Source organism: Oryctolagus cuniculus, chromosome 11 (genome assembly GCF_964237555.1).
Source record: "Oryctolagus cuniculus chromosome 11, mOryCun1.1, whole genome shotgun sequence".
Classification (NCBI taxonomy): Eukaryota; Metazoa; Chordata; class Mammalia; order Lagomorpha; family Leporidae; genus Oryctolagus; species Oryctolagus cuniculus.
In genome coordinates, this window is record NC_091442.1 from 90,511,601 (window position 1) to 90,534,135 (window position 22,535).

Below are 22,535 nucleotides of genomic sequence, written 5' to 3' on the forward strand. Positions count from 1 at the left end.
GGAAGCTGAAAGACCATGAAGGAATTGAAACTAAATTTAAACAATGCTGCAGTAAAATATTTCTGAAAACATGGCATATGCTCTTCTAAAAAAACCATGCAGACATCCATATTAATGAAATAAAGGGAAGATACACATTTCCCAAGCTGATCTATGAACACACCTGAACAACAATGTATTCAGAATATTATGCAGATTTGTCTTGTGTTTTCTTCTGAAATTACTGCAGAAGGGAGAAGTGTTTAAACTGATAAACAAAGCAGTGCGGTTATTCTTACTAAGTGACAGAAAAAGTATTAATGTAACCTTTGCCTGACTTTTCACTCAGATACAAGGATGAGTTATGTAATGTCATTGCATACTAACAGAAAAACTAGAAGGTATAAAAAAATTATTGAACTAAGAAGAAAATAGCAATCCATTCAAAAGAAAAGAAATTTTCTCTGAATAACTGGGAAGACAAACAGATCAATTCTTTTGATGATTAAATCAAAGGTTTTCTTACATCATAAGACACCTCTGTATGATTTCAATAAAAAACCATAAGATATAGAACTAATTTTTATTTTCTATTTTTCTTCTTGATATTTTCTTTTTTTGTTTTTTTTTTTTTAGTTTTTTTTTGGTTTTTTTGTTTGTTTGTTTGTTTGACAGGCAGAGTGGACAGTGAGAGAGAGACAGAGAGAAAGGTCTTCCTTTGCCATTGGTTCACCCTCCAATGGCCGCCGCGGCTGGCACACTGTGGCCAGGGCACCGCGCTGATCCGAAGCCAGGAGCCAGGTGCTTCTCCTGGTCTCCCATGCGGGTGCAGGGCCCAAGCACTTGGGCCATCCTCCACTGCACTCCCGGGCCATAGCAGAGAGCTGGCCTGGAAGAGGGGCAACTGGGACAGAATCCGGCGCCCCGACCGGGACTAGAATCTGGTGTGCCGGCACCGCAGGCAGAGGATTAGCCTATTGAGCTGCGGTGCCGGCCTCCCACAAGGAAGTTTTAAAAGCACTGGCTAAATATGAGTTCTGACCAACAAAAATTGTTTTCAGTCCCAGGTTTAATATTACTCATCTCTAACTGCAGCCAAATTCTAATCATTTGACTTTGGGTTAGTTATTTTATCTAAGTTCAATTTCCTCATCTGAAAAAATGAGTTCCTACTTTAGATGGTTGTTAACATGATCCTTGGAGCAGCAACAGCACTATATCCAGAGCACTTGTTAGAAATGCATGTTCTTCAGACCTATTAAATCGGAGTCTGCATTTCAGCAAGAATGGAGGTGACCCATGTGCACACAAATACTGTTCTTGACATAGTGTAATTATTAAGGGCTGTTATTGATTTTACTCATCTTAATAATATCCAGGTAGTACCACCTGTAATACAGGGTAATAAGTGATATTTGAATTATCTTTCTTCTGTTTTTCAACTGCATAAAAAGTAAAGAATATACTGTGCATTGGGTACTAGAGTGTATATTAGCAACAAAGAACATGTGGTTCTCATCCACAACTATCTCATGAGACAAATATAAGCCACCTACATCTAATAGAAATAACAAAGTATTCTAACTTGTTGATCTATCCATAAAAAAATTAGGCAATACTACCTTGCACAAAAATAGATATGAAAGAACACATTTTATATTTGAACTGAAAAAAAAGACAAAAGGAGAAAAAATTGCTCCATGCTCAGCCAGTAACACTTGTGTGTACATTGTCTTATATCAAAAATAACCTGAATGTTCAAGGGTTGAAGCGTTAACTCCAGCCAGTTCCTTGTCCTATGGTTACCCTACTGTGACTGGCAGTACAGAGGTTATATACCATTTCAGCTGCAATAACAAAGCTCAGTGGGAAGCAAAGAATGAAATTGCTTGCTACTTATCTCTAGATCCTGTCTTGGTTTCTGAGAAACCATACTGGGATAGCAAATAAAGCTTTGTAATGATTTTTCAAAATCAACACTGAAAGGTTAAGGCAGGAAAAAAAGGAACACATTGACATTTGCCATTTTCACAAAAGAAAGGTGTATACTAACACAATTTACACAAGGAATGTACCTCAGACTAATGTTTCCAGGGATGCTCAGAGGCCACAGTGGATTTCTAATAGAATGAGTTTAAGATCTAACACACATATAATTGTTCTATTCTGCTGATACCAAGTACAAGGGTTGCTCAAGGCAAAGACACATAAATACCAATAAATCACCATTACACTTACAAGGCCTTTATTTCCTTTCCAGTTCCTTATAGCTGACTTTAACAGAAGCTGCAATGTTAAAAAATGGAAACTTTGATTCATCATAGAAAAGTATTTTTCTATAATGCCAGATACAAGGATAACTTTGTAATATGAAAATTATGTCTCATTCACTCTGTATTGTGTATGCATTGTACTCGGCACTAAAAGATGGATATAAAAGAAATGAGGAATTCGGCATTCTCTCTGAGGTTTGCTAGAGGTATCCATGAGGTACACACACAAAAATATATATCATTTTATAGCCAAAACTTTATTTACACTCTCAATTTCCATCCACTTTTCATTTTATATCACATTTCTGCAGAGCATAAACAAACTATGTACATCAAAGATATCCATTGTTTGAAGACCTATAAGACATTACAGCAATAGATTTGCATATTTTAGAAAAAACTATCAAACTGGGTAGAATCCAACCATTGTATTTTTAAATGTATAGAGACAAGGTCATCTTTTTAAACTCAAAATTCTTTCTATGTTTCAAGGGAGAAAATCATTTGAAGATATCACAAGACATTGTAAACCTGATCAATTTATCATTCTTATTCGAAATGTGAAGTAACAGCACATACATTTCCCTACATAGTTCAATAATTACTTTCATATTTCATCCTCATATTTTGTAATATAGAGTGTCATTTTAACATGAATATAAAGAGAACAGATATCATGTATTTCAAGGATATAATTCTAAGAACATAATGATACCTCTCTCCTTTCCTCCCTTCCTCCTCAGGACTTCTTTTCTTTATTTTCTTTCAATTTTTGTGGTAACATACTTTCAATTTACTTAATAATCACAATCTTGATACTTTAATAAATATAGTGTTCAACAAGTAAAAAGAAGAAAGGCCACTGCTACACAGGAAATTAGCCAAGGTCAATAAGCAATAATCAAATCATAAAATGAAATTTTACTCTCATGTATTCAAGGGTTTTGTACTCTGTATAAAAACTACTAAAGATCAGAGAAAATATGATATTTGTCTTTTGGGGATTGATTTATTTCACTAACCACAATGGTCTCCAGTTGCATACATTTTGCTACAGAAGACAGAATTCCATTCTTTTCATGGCTGAGTAGTATTCCATAATGTATATATACCACATTTTCTTTATCTGGTCATCACCTGATGAGCATCTGGTTTGAAGCCACATCTTTGCTATTGTGAATTGAGCTGCTATAAACATTGGGGGACAGATAACTCTTTCATATGCAGATTTCATTTTCTTTGCGTGTCACCTTGGAGTGGGATGGCTAGCTATGATATATCTATTTTCAGATTTCTGAGGAATCTCCATACTGTCTTCCATAATGGCTGTATTAGTTTAAAATCCCACTAACAATGTATCACAGAAATTTTTTCTCCACATCTTCACTAGCATTTCTTATTTTTGATTTTTGGGTACTAGCCATTCTAACTAGGGTGATATACAACCTCATTGTGGTTTTCACTGGGATTTCTGCTGATGGCTAGTGATCATAAACATTTTTTCATGTGTCTGTTCACCATTTGTAATTCATCCTTTGAAAAACGGATGTTCATATCCTTTGTTCATGTCTTAACTGGATTGTTTGTTTTGTTGTAGTTTCCTGAGTTCCTTACATATTCTAAATATTAATATTTTATCAGTTGGCATGGTTTGCAAATATTTTCTTCCACTCTGTCAGTTGCCTCTTCACTTTGTCGAGTGATTTTCCTTTAGTGTACAGAAGCTTCTTAGCATGATGTAATCCCATTTGTCTATTTTTCCTTTAATTTCCTTGTTTCTGGGATCTAATCTAAAAGTCTTATCTGATGCCAATGTCTTTCAGTATTTTCCCCATATATTCTTCTTGTAATTTCATGGGGTCGGGTCTTTGTTGAGATCCTTGACCCATTACAATTGATTTTCCTATAAGGTGTATGGTAGGGGTCCTGTTTTATACTTCTGCATGCAGAGATCTAACTTTAACAATTCGGTTTGTTGATGAGACTATCCTTTCTCCAGGGAGTGATTTTAGCTCATTTGTCAAAGACGACTTGGTTGTAGATGTGTGGATTAATTTCTGGGGTTTCTATTCTCCATTTGTCCACATATCTATTTTTATGCCAGCAGTAGACTGTTTTGATTTTAACTGTCCTGTTGTATGTCTTGAAATCTGGAATTGTGATGCCTCTGGTTTTGTTTTTATTACTTAGGACTGTTTTAACTACTGGGGGTCTCTTATCTCCATGTGAATTTTAGCATCATTTTTCTAGTTCTGAAAAGAATGACCTTGATATTTTGATTGGGATCATTGAATCTGCATATTGCTTTTAGTAGTGTGGACATTTCAATATTAATTCTTCCAATTCATGAACACAGAAGATTTTTCCACTTTTTTGTGTTTTCTTCTATGTCTTTCCCTAATCTCTTGTAATTTTCAATGTAGAGATCTTTCACATCCCTGGTTAGATTAATTCCAAAGAATTTTGATTTTTTTGTACCTATTATGAATGGGACTAATCTTACTAGTTCTTTCTCAGCCATATTTTGTGGATAAAAATGCTATTGATTTTTTGTGTGTTCATTTTGCCAAACTTTCTTATGAGTTCCAATAGTCTCTTGGTGAAGATTTTTGGTTCCTCTACATATAAGATCATGTCATCTGCAAACAGGGATAATTTTACTTCCTCCTTTCCAATTTGTATCCATTTGATTTCTTTTTCTTGCATAATAGCTCTGGACAATACTTCCAGAACTCCATTGATTAGCAATGGTGAAAGTGAGTATCCTTGTCTGGTTCCAGCTCATAGCAGAAATGCTTACAGCTTTTCCACATTCAATATGTTGTGGGCTGTGGCTTTTTCTTTTTTTTTAAGATTTATTTATTTATTTGAAAGTCAGAGTTACATAGAGAGAGGAGAGGTAGAGAGAAAGAGAGAGGTCTTCCATCCAATGGTTCACTCCCTAGATGGCCACAACGGCTGGAGCTGTGCCAATCCAAAGCCAGGAGCCAGGAGCTTCTTCTGGGTCTCCCATGTGGGTACAGGGACCCAAGGACCTGAGCCATCTTCTACTGCATTCCCAGGCCATAGCAGAGAGCTGGATTGGAAGTGGAGTAGCCAGGTCTCGAACTAGTGCCCACATAGGATGCCAGTACTTCAGGCCAGGGCATTTACCCGCTGTGCCACAGCACTGGCCCCAGGGGCTGTGGATTTTTCATATATTGTTTTGATTGTGTTGAGACAAGTTCTTTCCATACCCAATTGGCTTAATTTGTTTATCATGACATTTGTATTTCATCAGATGCTTTCTCTGCATCTAATAAGATAATCATATGGTTTTTATTCATCAGTTTGTTAAAGTGGTGTAACACATTTATTGATTTGCTTATGTTGAACCATTCTTACATCCCTGCATACATCCTACTTGGTCCAGGTGGATGATCTTTCTGTTGTATTGTTGGATTTGGTTAGCTAGTATTTTATTGAGGATTTTTGCAGCTATGTTCATCAGCAATATTGGTCTATAGTTCTCTGTCTCTGTTGTCTTTTCTCTGCTTTTGGAATTAAGGAGATGCTGGCCTCATTGAAGGAGTTTGTAATAAATCTCTCCATTTCAATTGTTTTTACTAGTTTGAAAATAAATGTGATTAATCTTTCTTTAAAAATTTGGTAGAATTTGGCAGGGAAGCTATCCAGTGTGGGTTTTTCTTTGTTGGGAGTGTTTTATTACTGATTAAATCTTTGTCTTAGATATTGATCTGATTAATTTTCTGTGTCTTCATGCCTCAATTTTGATAAACTGTATGTGTTCCGAAATCCATTCACTTACTCTAGATTTTCCAATTTGTTGGTATATAGCTGTAATAATTCCTAACAATTCTTTTTATTTTTCTTGGTATCTGTTGCAATATCTCCATTTTCATCTCTGATTTTATTAGTTTGGGTCTTCTTTCCCTGCCTTTTTTTTTGTCGTTAATTGGGCCAGTGGTTTACCAATTTTATATTTTCAAAAAAAAACACAAAACACAGCTCTTCATTTCTCTGATCTGTTGTATGGTTTTTTTTATTTTTATTTTTGTTTCTCTTCTATTTTTAATTATTTCTCTCCTATTAATACTGGGTTGGTTTATTCTTGTTCTAGGTCCTCTAGATTTATTTTTAGATCATTTACCTGCTACGCTTCCAGTTTCTTGAGACAGGCAATAACTGCTATTAACTTTCCTCTTAATATTGCTTTTGCTTCATCCTGTAAGCTTTGATATGTTATGTCTTTATCTTTATTCATTTCTAGGAATGTATTGATTTCCAATTTGTTATCTTATAGGATACATCATTCAATCAAGAGCATGTTATTCAGTCTCCATGCGTTTGTACATTTTCTAGAGTTTCTTTTGTTGTTTAATTTCCATCTTCATTCTATTGTAGTCAGAAAAGATACATGGTATGATTCGAAATATTTTTAATTCACTGACACTTACTTATGGCCTAGTAGATAGTTTATTCTGGAGAAGGTTCCATGCACTGATGAAAAGAATGTGTATTCTGCAACTTGTGGGTTCTATAGATATCTACTAGTTCCATTTGGTCCATAGGGTAGATTAGCTCTGCAGTTTTTTTGTTGATTTTCTGTCTAGTTTTTCTGTCCATTGATGAAAGTGGGGTGTTGAAGTACCCAATTATTATTGCATTGGAGCATATGTCTCCCTTAAGAGTCATTAGAATTTGTTTTAAATAGCTAGATGCCCTAGCATTGAGTGCATATACATTTACCATAGCCACAGCTTCCTGTAGAAATGATCCCATAATCATTACATAATGTCCTTCTTTGTCTCTTTTAACAGTTTTTGCCTTAAAACTCTATTTTGCCTGATATTAAGTTGGTTACTCCCATTCATTTTGTTTTCAGCTTGCATGGAATATCTTTTTCCATCCTTTTACTTTCAGTCTATGTGTATCTTTGTTGGTGAGGTGTGTTTCTTGTAGGTAGGATAGAGCTGGATCTTGTTTTTCAATACGTTCAGCCAGTTTGTATCTTTTAATAGAATTTAGCACATTTCCATTCAATTTTATTATCTATAAATAATGACTTTGCCCTGCCATTTTTCTATAAATAATCCTATTGTTTGTTTTGGATCTCCTTTGTTCTTTTAGGAGTTTTTCTGCCATCATAGTCAGTTTAAAAGTTCAAAATTATAAGATAGTTTCTATACTGTATTATCACTGTTTTGTACCCAAAAGAAAATTGTTGAAATCTTATTTTAAATGGCATTGTACTGTCTAATTTTCTATGTAAGAATAATCATAACTATTAATTATTTTAAAATACTCATCACAAAAATTGACAATTATAATAAAAAAGATGAATTTCTAACACAGTCTGGGTTTTAATACCTAAAGGATAAACTATGCTGACAGAATTTGTCCTTGACTTCAGCCTTACTTCTGCATGCCAACCCCAAACTGACAGTTCATATTTTTACGAACTAAAAAAATTATCTTTTTCACATGCTTTCTTGGTCAAAGCATTAAGTAATGACATTTGAGTAGTACTGAATCCTAATTCTACCTTTCACTAGCTGTGTGACTGAAGCAACCTGTTTAATTCTCTGAGCTTCATGAGATTTTTTTCTATCTGTGAAATAATGAAAATATGCAATATTTGTTCTTATTGTGGTAGTCCAAAATACAGAAGGAACTCAGTCCATGTTAGCTCCCTTCCATTCTTTCTATCCATTTAAAAGAAGGAAAGAGAATATTTATAATTCCTTCACAGTCTTGAATAAAATTTTTTAAAATTATATTTTATGACTTTCATTAGTTGATAAATTGTTTTCCCATAAATTAGTTATTTTGATGTTTCCAATAACTTTGTGCTTGAGGAAAAGAACACAATTATTCCTTTTTTTACAGGATAAAAGAAAATATTCAGGAATTTAAATGAATTAACAAAGTTTATACAACTATAAAGTGCACACTGGAAAACAAACCAAGATCTTATTCCTAAAACCCATTTCTGCACATCAGTCAGTAGTCAGTGATACTATATTTTTTTCTGAGCTGCAGCAAAATTCAGAAAATTGGTATAATCAGAGAATTTTTCATAAATTGTTTGCTATTCTAAAACAGTCACAAGACTAGACAATAGATGTTTTCGTGTTATTTTTTAGGCAAAATTTAACAATTATCAAACCCACTCAGCATCTCTCTCGCGCATGTGTGTAATTTTACTGGACTGTGAAATGCAAAAGTCTAGAAATCATACAGTAGGGTTATCTTATTACTCTCACTAGTAATAAAAAATGAGACCACAGTGAAATAGCATGACAATTCTAAATGAACTTAACCCTAGAGAATGTGATATGACTATGTGGGTAAATCTTATTTTTATAATATACTGACAGCTCCAAAAAGAATGTTTAGACTTTTAATATATTATAATTGTAGTACATCCAACAGAACTGTGAAGTTTGGTGGTGTCAAGTCTTTCACAACCTGAACACTGATAGAAGAAACTTCAGTGACAGTAGTTGACTCTTACCAGATTTGGCAGAACCCAGTGTAAGCATACATAGTAATGGGCAGCAACATTTCATGATGGCGGTCTTCAACAAAGAGCCATAGGATTTTTTTTTTTTTTTTTTTTTTTTTTTTTTGGACAGGCAGAGTGGACAGTGAGAGAGACAGACAGAGAGAAAGGTCTTCCTTTGCCGTTGGTTCACCCTCCACTGGCCGCCGCCACCGGCGCACCGCGCCTATTCGAAGGCAGGAGCCAGGTGCTTCTCCTGGTCTCCCATGGGGTGCAGGGCCCAAGCACTTGGGCCATCCTCCACTGAACTCCCTGGCCACAGCAGAGAGCTGGCCTGGAAGAGGGGCAACTGGGACAGAATCCAGTGCCCCAACCAGGACTAGAACCCTGTGTGCTGGCACCGCAAGGCGGAGGATTAGCCTAGTGAGCTGCAGCACCGGCCGCCATAGGATTTTCAAAGCAGTCTGACCACACTAGGGTTACCAGCGCACTAGTATTGCACTGCTATTATTTTCTAGGTTTTTTTTCTATTTGTAACTTATTTTGCAAAGTGTGAAATTCTCTCTCCTCATTCATTCCTGGCTATGTACCTGAGGTATCTGGCTGGACAAAATAATATTTAAACGATCTGAAATTGTGCAATATAGTATTGATTCTTTCATATGTACCCCGTTTCCCTTGCTTTACCAGAAACAATACTGTGCTCCTTGACACAACGCTCTCTATGCTGTGCAATACCATACCATAACACAATTTCTGTTTCATTGCATGTATCAGTGCCTATATGTTACACAGCACATAGCTGACACTCTGTAAGTATGAGTGAATGATGTTTCTATTACAAGTACAGCTGGAGTAATTCTAGTGTCTTTCCTCTATAGTGATATGATCTAGTGACACATTCCTTGAGAATCCCTGCAAAGAACAAACCCAAGATTTTGAACATTCTTCAGAGTCACTGAAAGACCATCTGGATTTGCAGACTCATATTCCAAATCTGTTCTACATGTGTAAAGTTTGAAGAATCTATACTGATATGTGATAGCACTCATTCTATAATTATATAACTTTTCAATAAAAAAAATAAAGAAATGTCTCCTTTGACACATCCTTGCTAATAGTCCTGTTTTAGCAGGCTTCCTTGATGTATATAGAACCAGTTATGATCTGCCCTTAGTACACTAAATGCATTCACAGTGCAGGATCAAACACACCTGTTCACGACTGGCATCTTGAAAAGCAAACTTAAAGGTAACACAATAACTGAGAGCACATATGGATGTAGTAACTATTTTAAACAGATTGTTTTAGTCCAGAGGGAATAATAAATAGCAAACACAGAACTGGCTTGTTATCCTTTGAAATAAAGTAGAAATTAAAATTACTTAAAATATGTGTTTTCAGCTGTGAATTGAAGTACTTCATATTTTAAGGACACAGAAATTAAACCTGTTTCCTAGAGAAAAACAATCTAAAATATCGGTTAAATCAAAGCAAGTCAAACCATATAACCTATGCTCTCATGACTGGATTTAGCAGAAGTGCTTGAGACAATGAAATAAGCTGTAATATACTGAAAAGCAGAATTCTAGGCTTTGGTAACCCCAATACTTTTAATGTGTAACAAAAGTTTCATTACCAAGTTTATAATGCTGTAGCTTTCTTTGACTGAAAAAGCCACCGGATACAGTTATTCAATTAAGCAATGACTTGAATATGCTCTATAAAATATATATTCATGAGAACTATATCTTTGCTAAGTACAATGTGAAAATGCCTCAGTGCTTTGGGCCACTTTAAAATCACAATAATTTAAAATCATTAAGGGACTGCAAACAGAAAAAGGATCTGTGAGTTATCATAAAATTCATTTAATGTCTGATGTACTTCCACATAGCGAGAAAATTCAATATTCAGAAGAATTCTAAGAAGACAGAGAAGGGAATACGTAACTTTGGCTGAAAAGGTGAAATGGGATTGGTATAATGCCTGGGGATGAGCCTGAGAGAGAGGGTCACAGAGAAGATAATGCTTAAACTGAGACTCAAAGAATTATTAACAATTTTCCACATGGGCAGTGAGAACAGTTACATTCTAGGCAGAAAGAATGGTATATTATTTAACACTCTGGTGGCCACAAAAGAAATAACACAAAGTGGATTAAGCCAAAAAAAAAAAAAAAAAAAAAGAAACTAGAAGTTCAAAGACCAGTCAGGATGCAGACATAAAAAGAGAAATCATATTAGGCACTTCATACAGAAAGCATTTACTATAGGGAATTATTTATTCTTCTGTTGGCATAAAAATGGAACATGGATATTATAAAATAATATCCAGTTCCTAAACACAGATATTTGTAATTTTGGGACAAATCTACCATCCCTAAAGCTGGTGGAACAAAAACCAATCTAGCATCTTGGAGAAGGGTCTCCACCATATCTGAGATTTGGATCATAGCGCAACCAAATTCAGAAAGAAATTCAAGCTTGGAATAAAAATTTTGACACTACTTTATGTATATACTGATAGAGGTGAGTTGGAGTGGAAATTTCAGGTAAGCAGAGGAGAGTGCTAGAATGATATAATGTATTAAGTATAGAGGCTTCAGTAATAACCCATGTTTACCTTAATTCAGATACAAATGATTATACATCAAATAACTATTGACGTATGTAAATACACAGGTTAGTATATCTACATAGACCTATGTGCTTTGTCATCTGAGAGATAGTAGAAGCAGTAGTACTTCAGCAGCAACAAATGCATCTAGTATCCATATCCTGTTCTGTGTTTTTTTTTTTTTATTTTAATACCATCCTTCAATAAAAAGAGTCAGGACTCTGGAAAAATGACTGATTCTAGGACTAAGGAAGGCAATATACAAGATGAGCTTGATGTATCTTGCCAGAAAGCAAGGGGGTGGGCAATACAACAAAACCTAATTGATAGGAGCATGTCAAAAGGCTACCAGAGCCAACTGAAGGATTCCCAATGGCCAAAGCTATATTAATTTGCTAGATATAACTTGACATGTAAAATGGATACTCATGAGTTCATACTGATATAAATAAATGACTAAATAAATAAGTACATGAGGAAGAAGAGACAGGTCTTCCTTCAGAAGAATTCCAAATAACTTATTGTAAGACCTGTGCTCAAGAAGCGAACAAAAACATCAGTCCCAAAATGTGGGCCATGCATGGTGACTTTGTTCCAAAGAGTTTAGGAAAGGAAGGGGTTGGAGTAGGAAAAGGGAAGGAGAAATCTTTAGCACCACTTCAATAAGGGGGTTAAGGTTAATATTTGCAAAGACAAGCAGTGTGGATAGTACATATATGTCTACTATCATTTGGATATTGTTTAATTGTAAACCAAGGGTTCATATGTTGAAATATAATCTGCATTGTGAGATAGTCAGAGGGTGGAAAGTTAATCCAACTATGGGGTTTAGAGGCAGGGCCTCTAGGAAATGATTAGGATTAGATGAGGTCATCAGGATGGGGCCCCCATGACAGAATCACAGTGGCTTTATAAGAAAATGGGAGAGAGACCAGAAGAGAAAGACACATGTATTCTCTGTGTCTTTCTGTATGATACACTGCACAGCCTCAGAACTCTAGAAGCAAGGAGAGCACCAGCAGACACAGCCCCTAACTCTTCCACCAGAACTATGAACCAAATAAACCTTTCTTTACAAAGTAACCCAGCCGGCCGGCGCCGCGGCTCACTAGGCTAATCCTCCGCCTAGCGGCGCCGGCACACCAGGTTCTAGTCCCGCTCGGGGCGCCGGATTCTGTCCCGGTTGCCCCTCTTCCAGGCCAGCCCTCTGCTGTGGCCCGGGAGTGCAGTGGAGGATGGCCCAGGTGCTTGGGCCCTGCACCCCAGGGGATACCAGGATAAGCACTTGGCTCCTGGCTTCAGATCAGCGCGGTGCGCCGGCCGCAGCGCTCCGGCCGCGGCGGCTATTGGAGGGTGAACCAATGGCAAAGGAAGACCTTTTTCTCTGTCTCTCTCTCTCACTGTCCACTCTGCCTGTCAAAAAAAAAAAAAAAAGATGTACAAAGTAACCCAGCCTCAGGCATTTTGCAGTAGAAATGATAAATGAACTAATACAATACCCTTGATATGATATAATGAAATTGGAACTTTAATGCTGTGGTCCTCCTTGTTAAAACCCCTCACTATATTTCAAGAATGAGAAACATATCAGAGAAATGCAAATCAAGGGATAATACAAAATATTTGCCTGGTACTCCTCAAAACTGTTAAGACCATTAAAAACAAAGACTGAAAAAAATAATCACAGACAAGTGCAATTAGACATAGCAAGCGCATGTACCACATACAGTACAACAGATGGAATTCTGCAGCAGAAAGACTTTGTTAAGAACCAAGGAAACTGGCCAGCGCCACAGCTCACTAGGCTAATCCTCCACCTGCGGCGCCGGTACTCCGGGTTCTAGTCCCGGTTGGGGCACCAGATTCTGTCCCGGTTGCTCCTCTTCCAGTCCAGCTCTCTGCTGTGGCCCAGGGAGGCAGTGGAGGATGGCCCAAGTGCTTGGACCCTGCACCTGCATGGGAGACCAGGAGGAAGCGCCTGGCTCCTGGCCTCGGATCGGCACAGCGCACCAGCCATAGCGGCCATTTGGGGAGTGAAGACCTTTCTCTCTGTGTCTCTCTCTCTCACTGTCTAACTCTGCCTGTCAAAATTAAAAAAAAAAAAGGTGGGGGAAGCTAATGAATTTGATTAGTCAGGGGTTTTAATTAATAATAATATACCAATATTAGTTAATTAATTTTAACAAATTGTACTATAGTGATGTAAAATGTTTATGATAGACAGACCTAGGTGAAGAGCATATATAATCAATCTTGCTATACAAACATCTCCATTTTTCTATGAATGTAAGAAAATCTATTCAATGATTCACTTAAGAATGCTTAAAGCAGTAAGTTTTATGATATGTCTGTTTTGCTAGAATAAAAATATCTATTTTTGGATGTTGATAATGGGGGAAGGCTATGTATAGGGGGTGGGAAAGTGGAGAGAAGGGAGTATATGGGAAATTTCTGCCTTCTCAATTTTTCTGTGAAGCTAAAACTATTCAAAAAAAAAAAAAAAAAAAAAAAGGAAGAAGAAGAAGAAGAAGGGACAGGTGTTTGGCCTAATAGGTAAGATTGCCACTTCCTACATCAGAGTACCTGGGGGGTTTGATCCCCTGCTCCAACTCCTGATTTCAGATTCCTACTAATATAAACTGAAGGTAGCATTGATGGCTCATGTGGTCAGATCTCTTCCACCCACATGCAAGACTCGGATTCAGTTTCCCGCTCCTAACTTTGCCCCTGTCCCCTGCCAGGCCAATGTAGGCATTTGGGGTATAAACCAGCAGATAAGTTTTCTCTCTACATGTATCTATTTTTCTGTCTCCCAAATAAGATTTAAATATTTTTATTAAAAAAAGCCTTTTACAAAAGTTCTTGTTAAATAAATTAATACATAAATAGATAGATGATAGATTAGATAGATGGACATACAGACATAGATTGGTTTGGGCTAGATCTGGACTGTGTTCAATTCCTGCAGCCATGCAGTCAGGAGCTGATTACAAGGGGGACATCCCTCTGCCCTCTCAGCTCCTTCCACTTCTACTGTAATGCCTCTCAATGGCAGAAGATAACAGGAAGTTGGCTGTTGAGTAGGGCTGTAAAGCTACCACACAGAGCTCTACTCTCTTAAAGTGTAAATTTGGAACTAAGAAATATTAGGTAAGTTGTCAACACAGCTGGCAAGGATCAGTTTAGGAACTTAAGGAATACCAACACAGACCATTTTTTGGCTCTTTTCTCCTCTGTTGGTTTCATTTCTAGATACAAAGCTCACAGTGGTTCTCTTGCTAGGCTTGGCCCAAGTTTTTGTCTTCATGTGAGAACAAAACACAAGCAAGAGACACAGATAAAGGTGAGCAGGAAAGCAAGATTGATTTAAAGCAAAAGTACACACTCAAGTAATAATTGCAGGCAAGTCTGACAGCGAATGATCTGCCATTGGCAAGGTTTGGAACTTTCCTTTATACTATTGGGAGGTACAGGAGTTGGTGTCTAGGGTGGGGCTTAATTGGATATTCAAAAGGGGTGGAGTTTGGAATAGTATTTGAGTGCTGCCCATTTCTATGCCCTTTTTTGGAAATCTCAAAAATATCATAGTATTAGGTGCATATGGAAGTGGGAGTGTCTTTAACTCCAACATGCCTGAACATGTGATTTCTAAAACATAGAAGGTGTGTGTTGAGGGGTGAGTTTGGGTAGTACAGTGAAGAGTGATTTGGCAGGACACAGAGAAGGAAGTTTTGGCAGTAAACACAAAGAGGTATGGATGGTACAGAGTTGTCATATAAGTGGGCCAAATGAGTGGGAGTTGTCACATTATAGGCCAGCACCACAGGTGTTGTTGTTGAGCCACAGGCTATGCAGACATGCAGTAGTCCCAGGATGTTAAATCTCAGCTCCTCTCTGCTTGCTACCTCCATGCCTACATCAACTATAGGTCCATATTCCAGATCGTAGATCATGAGAATACAGGGCTTTGCTTTTGCTCATAAATTCAGTATTCCGAGACTGGCTTCAGTTATACCAGATTTACTTGGATCATGTGACATACACTTCCAATCACATTGTTCTGAGAAAGTTATGATTTGGTTGATCATGCTGAGGTCCCAGGTTAAAGAGAGTTCCACCCAATTTCACGGAAAGCACACGGATTGAAAGTGGTACTCAGTTATACATGAGAGTATGTAAGAGCATTGTGATGAGAAACTAACTCCAAAGTAGGTTTATATTTCCATTCAAATGGAGGGGTTTTACTTTAATTACACAAATGCAAGGATTCAGAGGTTTTGAGCACATTTCAGATTTACATTTTAGAATAGTCATTATAGTAACACTGTGATAGGTGGTTCTGAAAAGAGCTAGACTAGAATTGGAACAATGAGGTAGGGTACAATTAACCCCAAAATGAAATTAAAATGATGAGGACTTGGTCTAGGAGACGTGTAAGAATGAAGAAAAATAGATGTACAATTAGAGTATGGCAATGCCTTCTGAGTGGCTGTGTTGGCAGTATAGGAGAGGAAAAGGTCGAGAATAAGGATTTAAAACCCAAGTGAGTTTAATTATTTCCAATTGAACTTCTTAAAATTGAAATCAAAATGCCCAAGTCAACTATTTTATTTTACTTGATATAGAATAGGAGTTTTGTTATTGTTGCTGTTGATTCTTCATTTTTAAATAGTACTGTCAGAGACTACCGTTTCAAATGATCCCTGGGTTTCATATTTGCAAAACTGTCTTTTTGGTAGCTCCACAAATCAAAATTATAAATAGAGGAACACTATAGAAAAGGAGTGAAGTGATCAACCACTCCACAGTGCCTGGGATTATGCCAGTATCAAAATCACCAAACCTCTTTCCAGGAGAATCTCTCAACCTTGGACAAAACTGGACAATCAGCCAAATTTAGAAGATATGTAGTTGAGCAAAACAGAATTGCAAAATGCCTAAATACAGATATCTAATAGGCAATTATAAATTTAGAAACTAAGTGAGAGGTATAAGCCAGAAATTCACATTTAGAAGTCACTCTTATACAAATATAGTTGAAGCCCTGGGTTTAGATGACACCAGTCAGTATTAATTACATGAAATAGCATTAAGGGTGAAAAGAAGGAGAAGAATAAGAAGCAGTGATGATAGAAATTCTAACAAACATTACTATTTAAGGAAGTAGAAAAGAAAAGCAGATTGCAAAGGAGAATATATTCTTCCAATGAAGGAAACACCAAGAGTGACAGAAATATTATAGCATGCCACCATGCCTAGAGTAAAAGACATGATCCAGAATCAAATACTGCAAGAGATACCATTGGTTTTGGTAATCAGGAGGCCACGGAAAAGTTTAGTAGTAGGGGCATTTTTGGTGATGTTGATTTTTATACACAATTCAATTTATGCAAAGCTGGTTAATGGAAATGCTTTCAATAATTAGGAAACAAAAATGAGGACAATGATAATATTCCAAAGATTTCAAACCATCAGGTAAAAGACAGAATTCAGCCAACAGAAACATCTTAACAGAATGCAAAGTGTTTGGGCTTTTGTTTTGCTTTGGATTTTTTAGTTACAAGTCTTAAGCAGCTATTTTAGATAAAAGGCAGATTTCCAGATTCTCTTGGAAAATGATAAGCTCTGGCATCTGAATGTGCATTTTTGTATGGCAGGGACTGACAGACACAGACTCTGCAATTTTCTGTTGTTGCCCCAGGCTTCACATCTCTATTTTTAATCAACAGAATGGTCCCTGCAGATATTTGAGCTGTAGACCCAGGTATAAGATTCAACTCTGAAAGGAAGAAAACTACCTTTAAAGGGTGATTAGGTCCAGTGAAGTTTTGGCTTTATTTTTCTTTTAAGGAGAGGATTAGTCTGAGCCTATTTATATGCTAACTAGAAGTAAGAGGATAATTATTGAAGCAAAGATGGAGAAATCAGCCTCGGATGAGTGGAAAGACTCCTCCAGAGAACCTAGCTGTACATAAATTGAAGTTATAATTTAAGATGACATTGCATGTAAACTAACTAGAATCATTTGAGATGAACAGTCACTAAAGCATCTTTGTAATCCTATTCAGGTCACAAGTTTACATTTAGGAAGAAAATGAAGGCCCTGATATTTTCTGTTGCATCAAGAAACTACTATTTAGTTGCCTAAGAAGCCCAAAGCATAGTTCTTGTTTTTGTGTTTCTGATGAATTATACCCAATAGCCCTTTGCTAGGGTAGCATGCTTTCATACAAACTGGAGAAAGCGTGTTTGTATAAATCCTGAGAGTTTGTAAATCACGACTCGACTGCAGCAGAAAATGATCCATTTTCCGTTGTGCCAGGGAGTACTTGTTTACACATACATATCCTTCTTATGATGCTGAAATTATTGTTCTGGTTGATGTATTGGGGCCAAGTGCAACCACAAAGATTATCACTTAACTTGCAATTTCATGTGAGTTAAAATTGTTGACAGTAGAATGATGCTAAAATGGTAATCTGCAAGTGCTATTGGCTAATTCTCTGATGATTTTGGTATATTACCCAGGCCCCTCCAAATAAAAGCACACATACTAGGTGGCTTATCACTACTGTATAGTTAAGATGAGACTCCTCAACCTAATATTCAAGATCACAACACACTGCTATTTACAGAAATGAAGTAAGTGAAATTGAAAACAATCTATTGTGATCTTACCTATGCGACAGTTCAAATGGTGTTCTGACACATTCTATTCAGTTTGGGATGACTGTTATTTTGCCATAATAATGGTGGACTAAATTTTGTCTGGCCTTAATGCCTCTGTTGGATCCCAGTTATGGCGAAACTACCACATTATGAATTTAGTCATTTTAATCATTAGCATTTAGGAATCTAATAGGTTTCCAATGAAAATAATCCCTAGCTGCAAACATGACTAAAAATATTTTTAACAGAGAGAGAGAGAAAGTGGGAAGGGGAAGAGATCTTCCATCCTCTGGTTCACTCCCCAAGTAGCCACAACAGCCACAGCTTTTCCAGACTGAAGCCAGGAGCCAGAAGCCAGGAGTTTCTTCCAGGTCTCCCACACGGTAGCAGGAGCCCAAGCACTTGGCCATCTTCCACTGCTTTCACAGGCACATTAGCAGAGAGCTGGGTCAGAAGTTGAGCAGCCAGAACTCAAACCCGCATTCAAATGTAATGATGGCACTGCAGGCAGAGGCTTAACCTTCTATGCCTCAGGGCCAGCCCCATGACTAAAATATTATAATTCTCCTACCTTTAGAAAAACTAACTCTTGTTTTATTTCCACAAGTATATTTGAAAACAGCAATATCTTATGCCACTAACAATAATATTAAAAACCACAGATCCAAAATGTGTTTCTTTAGACCTACTGACCCTTAATATAAAGATTTTACAGTAGAGAAGGAAAAGTTTACATTGTAAGGGTGCAGTGAAAGTGAAATGTCAGACTCGTGAACCAATCACATACTCATTTTCAAGGAATTTTCTTCAGCTACATTGAAACCATGCAGGTCAGTCTAATGCAATCTTCTCTGGCAATCAGTACAAATGCATGATCTTAAAATTTCCCTATTTCTCTTGTGCATATCTCTCTGAAGTTTCCACAGAAAGTTTTAGTGAAATTTTGCACTCAGCATGCATTTGTTCTTGCACTCTTTCAAACTGATTCACAAAAGAGAATGCTAAACAGCCTTCTGTGACCCAGTGGGCACAGGGGGTCAGAAATACTGAGACGAAGGGTGAGATCAGAAGAGGCCCCATCGCTCTTCTAGGTACCTTTTTAAAATTTCTCTCAACTCGTTTTAATTTAAACAGAATCCTATTCCTATGTTCTTTTCTCAACATAATAATATTTCTTTAAAAAGCTTTTGATTCCTCTCCAAAAGATGAGAGCAAATGAGAAAGTTATTGAAACTAAGAGTTATGATCCAGTTTTACTTTCCTCACATAGATATGTTCTATAATTTTTCAGTCAAATACCCTAACTTTAACCTCAAACATGTGTTAACTTTCTAGTCTTCTCCTTATCAAAGGCATTAGTACTTCCATCCCTTTCCATACCATGGATCGTGGCTCAAAAAGAACTCACCATTCTCTGTCTCTTTCTTTTTTTCCCTGTTCAAGTCTTCATCTCTGTTTAGTTTTCTATTGCTACTATAACAATTTAACATAAACTTTTATTAATAAAAATGACACCAATTTATTATCCTATGATTCTGGAGGTAAGAAGCCTACTGCAGTTCTCACTGGGATAAAATCAAGGTACTGGGAGAGCTGCTCTCCTTTTTAAAACTCTAAGGGAGATTCTGTTGCTTCTTTCAGCTTTCAGAGACCCCCTTCCTGGGATCCTTTCCCCTGTTATCAAAGCCAGCCAGTCCTTCTCACATGGCATTATTCTTTCCTGTCCATCATCCCATATCTTTCCCTGACCTTGACTTTTTCACCTGCTTATTCCAATTTTTTTTATTTTTATTGATAAAAAGAGAATAGATTTCATGTTTTTCATAGATAGAATTCTAAGATAACCATACTTCCAACAGTTCCTCCCTTCCTCCCTCTGTCCCTCAATCCCCCTTCCTTCCTTATTTTTTTCCTTTAACTTTTACAGTTACATACTTTTAATTTACTTTATAATCACAGGACTCTGGTGATTTCATTATGCCCACTGAGAAAATCTGAGATAATCTTATATTTGTAAAAATCAACTGAATAGTAATATTAATCCTATTATCTACAATCTTGATTTGCCTTTGGCATATAATCTAACATACTCACAAGTGCCAGAAAATTAGGATTGAACACCTTTGGGGACACAGAAGAGTATTTTGTCTACCATAGCCTCCAAAATTTCCTCTAGAATTTCCTCCTAAAAACTCATATAAATTTAATTTTGGTTCATCAAGATAAGATTTCTGTTCTTTTTTTTTTAAAAAAAAGATTTATTTATTTAGTTGAAACTCAGATTTACAAAGAGCGTGGGAGAGACAGAGAAAGAGAGCTTTCTTCTGCTAGTTCACTCATTAAGATGGCCACAGTGGCCAGGGCTGGGCAAGGCCGAAGTCAGGAATAAGGACCTTCTCTCAGGTCTCCCACACCAGTAGCAGGGATACAAGCACGTGGGTCATCTGCTGCTGCTTTTCCCAGGCCTTTAGCAACGACCTGGATTGTAAGTGGAGCACCTGGGACACAGACCAGCACTTATATAGAACACTAGCACTGCAGATGATAGCTTTGCCCACTATACCACAACGCCAGCTCCTCATTCCTTTAAAAGCTTCCCCAAGAAAGAAATCTATTGACAGTATGCTATTATGAGAAAGAATGAGAAGGACTTGAAACACTTTTAGAGAGGTTCTGGATGTGCAGCTAATTTATCAATATATTTAATATTTGTGAATCCAAGATTTCTGACTTGTAAATCAAAGGCAGCAAAACAGTTCATGAAAACAACCCTCACAGAGTGCTGCAATGACTAACTGAATTGATGACTTGGAAGGTTCTTTAGAACTATTAAGTTGGACAAATGATTAAAAATTGTGCCAAACTATTTCAGCTCTTTTACAACTTAACTGCTAACCACATACTAACCATGGATGTAAAAAAAAAAAAAAAAAAGATATTTTTTCACTTCCATTAATACTAAAATTTTAGGAAACTGAAAAATAAAATTACTTCATCATTTACTGATTACCAAAACTAACATTCAGTGCCTAGAATACACCATCAGCATCCTAGGAATGTACATGTTTCATCTTATTTAATTCTTCTACTGCCCCTGAGAGTTCAGCTTTATTTTATCACCGGCAAAACTTAATCTGACTGTTTGAGAAATAAACCTGAGGTCACATGAAAGAGCCAAGATTTCTATACAGGCCAAAATACTTCTGAAGTCCTTTTGTGACACTTTTTAATCAGTAAAGGTCAATTTTTGATATGATAGTGTCAATATCATTGATATTCCAACTATCTTAAATATCACCATGTGAGTTCCATTAAGCCAGCCCCTATTTTAACTTAAAAAGAATTGTGCTCCTATATTCTTTCTCAACATGGCAGTATTGATTTCCAGCATTCTGGTAAATCAAAGTGTTCTAGGCTCACGTTAGCAGAGGTCTTCAAAAAAGTACACTGAAAATGCTTATTATAAAAAACTATAAATAAATTTCAATTTTTACAGCAAAATAAACTCATCTTTTAATTCTATTTTCCATGAACTTTTTGAAATATATCAAACTCTTTTCCTGACACAAAGCTAAAAATATTTATCAAAGACTCCTTACTTTTTTTTAAAGATTTTTATTTATTTGAAAGAGTCACACAAAGAGAGGAGGAGCAGAGAGAGTATAATAGTTACACAAAGAATCATCAAAAACATGTTTGAGTAGGTAAAAAACAGTTGAATATCAGCAGTTTCATATGATAAAATACAATGACCTGTAATAAAACCAATTTCTACTATTCTGAGTCAGGAAAAGATATCTGTCCCCATATTGAAGAGAGAGCTTAAGTTAAACATGAACTGGCCTTTAATAACTACAAGCAGCAGGGCCAGCATTGGTCTGCCTCTGCCTGCAATGCCATGGTGCAAAACCACTGCTCCACTTCCAATCCAGCTCTCTGCTAATGTTCCTGGGAAAGCAGTAGAAAGCAGTAGAAAATGGCTCAAGTGCTTGGGTCCCTGGACCATGCGGGAGACCTGGAAAAAGCTCCAGGCTCCTGGCTTCAGCCCAGCAGCCCCGGAAGTTGTGGGCATCTGGTGAGTGAACCAGCAGATGGAAGGTACCTTTCTCTTTCTGTCTTTCCTCCTCTCTAACTCTGCCCTACAAATAAATAAAAAATAATAATTAAAAAACAACTAGAAATATAACTCTGGGACCAGAGAACAGGAAAATAAAATGTTCCACCCTAAATCTACAGGTTCTTTAACTGAGGTTCTTGGAGCCCTTGACCCAGAAGGTAGAAATTGAGAGCAATGGTGATGGCTATGGGGTGGTGAGTCAACACGGGTCAACTTGAGGCAGTCCATAAGGCAAATGATTATAAACTCAGGACTGTGAATGTTAGACCATTTTTCTAAGGAAATGGTCCCTAGCTTTTATTGGTTTCTTAAGAGTCTGACATACAAAGGGACAACTTCCCTATACAGCTGCCCCATCTGGGAAATCAAATTA

At 36.8% G+C, this 22,535-nt stretch overlaps 1 long non-coding RNA gene across 1 annotated transcript in view; it reads right to left on the reverse strand.

Moving 5' to 3' along the window:
• Positions 1-22,535, reverse strand: part of LOC103348339 (uncharacterized) — a 173,586-nt gene that overhangs the window by 143,037 nt on the left and 8,014 nt on the right. The window lies entirely within an intron of this gene.